Genomic DNA, 2,016 nt, shown 5'->3' with positions numbered 1-2,016 from the left:
TGTATACCCAGAATGATTCATTTAAAAGAATTTTATTACTCTTTCTCTCTGAGAAATTTGTCTTTTATTTTCAATATATTTAACCATTACATTCGAATTAAAAAACACGGATGAGAGGAAATTTTTCAATTAATTGTTTTTTTATTGAAAGTAAAACAAAAATGGTTTTTAATTGTGGTTTCATTTTTTAATTGTGCATTGTGCTAATTTAACTAAAAGATTTTCATGTATATATACATAGGATTAGCAGAACTTTATATTAAACTTAAGTTTACTTATAATTATAAGTCGAGCTGGCTTTGAAATTAATAAAATCTGTCATTATGGACTTCCTGCAATACTCTCGTCACTTTCAAGATACGTAACATATGAATCCGTACTATCCGGATGATGATTATGACCTATTGAGTCGACCGGAGGTACATGTTGATGAGGAGGCATATTATTATTGTGCATTGGCTGCATTCCATTTGAATCGTAGCCATGCATCTAGAAATATATAGAGAAGGTTTAATATTGACTTTATATGTTATAAGTATGAAGTTTCATTCATGAAAGTGACATTTACCTGATTGTACAGTTGTTGGAATGCTGGATTGTTCATTGTGTTATTGTCTAAATCAGCATTAACAAAATCCGATAAACTTTTCCAAGGTGGCTGATAGGATGTCACCTCAAGTCCATGTAAATTTAAGGGTGAATCGTGACGAACTGGTGAACTGGCAACCATTGGTATGCCTTGCATAGCACCATATCCCAATTTGCGACCGTCTTTTTCCTGCTGCATTTGCAATTTCATTTGGATTGTTTTCTTTTTATCTTTACATCTTTTATTTTGGAACCAAACTCTTATCACACGCGGCGATAGCCCAGTCATTTCAACAAGCTGTTCCTTCATCAAAGCGTCTGGTCTCGGATTTGCGTTGTAACAAGTTCTGTAATGACAATCATATTATTTAATTGGTGGGAAGCACTACAAAATAAAATTGATTTGATACTTTCTTTTGATTCTTCTTTATTGATTAGGAAGGTTTTTGCACTCAATCACTCACTCACTCACTTACGTATCTATTTATTGTTTCACTCACGCACAAAAACCACAATCACTCATGATATTTACGACGAACGAATGGCTGTTCCTACACATTTACCGTGGATGAGTAAGAGTAATTAATTTCGAAAAAAATATTTGGGGTGTCTATTATTTTCGGTTGCGAATATCTTTGGTGGCTATATAAATTTCGTATGATGAAGAGATGCAAATGAGAAACGTAAATAATATTTACTAATTATTGACTAAGCCCAAAAGTCGAGATTGATCGAAAGGGTGATTTATTTTCATTTACTCGAGTAGTTCCCGATCAGGAATAAAGTTTATATGATTGACCGAGAATGAAAGCGAGACTTCTAATCACAACTTATTGAAATGTAACACCGCCATACAAAAAGTGCTGACAGTCAGCACTTTTTGTATGGCGGTGTTACATTTCAATAAGTTGTGATTAGAAGTCTCGCTTTCATTCTCGGACATTCATATCTTATTTCAGAATTTTTATTTGTTCATCGAAAATAAATAATCGTGACAGACTTCAAGAATCGATCTCATTCACAATTTTCTTTGCAGTCTGAACTATTTGCATTTCAATTTCTTTCTTCAACTGGTCTTTCTGATTCTATTGTCTTTGTTACTGTTTTACCGCCGTTTCACAAATTTCAAATTTATTATTTACAAACATATATTCATTGTCCAGTTTTGGTTTTGTTTTGATTTAAAATTTACACATCTCTTATATCTTCGAAAGATATATTTCTATCTTTTGCTAACAAAGAAAACACACTTCAAGTATTTTTGTTGTTATTTGTTCATCGGTTAAAGAAGTTATTAGCAGATGGTTAAATGCTACGATACGTCAAGCCTTAAATCAAGTTGAATCTTATTTGATTTCAGAGTGATTGCTTCGAGTATTCTAGTTGATGAGCACAATGACAATGTAATACATTTGCAAGAGGTGATGA

At 32.4% G+C, this 2,016-nt stretch overlaps 1 pseudogene; it reads right to left on the bottom strand.

The window, feature by feature from the left end:
- Positions 1-111: 111 nt before the first annotated feature.
- Positions 112-952, bottom strand: LOC116351870 (annotated as a pseudogene).
- Between the last annotated feature and the right edge of the window lie 1,064 nt (positions 953-2,016).

This window comes from Contarinia nasturtii, unplaced genomic scaffold (assembly GCF_009176525.2).
Source record: "Contarinia nasturtii isolate CC-2019 unplaced genomic scaffold, AAFC_CNas_1.1 Cnas_scaffold_6498, whole genome shotgun sequence".
Classification (NCBI taxonomy): Eukaryota; Metazoa; Arthropoda; class Insecta; order Diptera; family Cecidomyiidae; genus Contarinia; species Contarinia nasturtii.
Note: the sequence above shows the minus strand (reverse complement) of the source record. Positions and strands in the feature narration are given on the sequence as shown.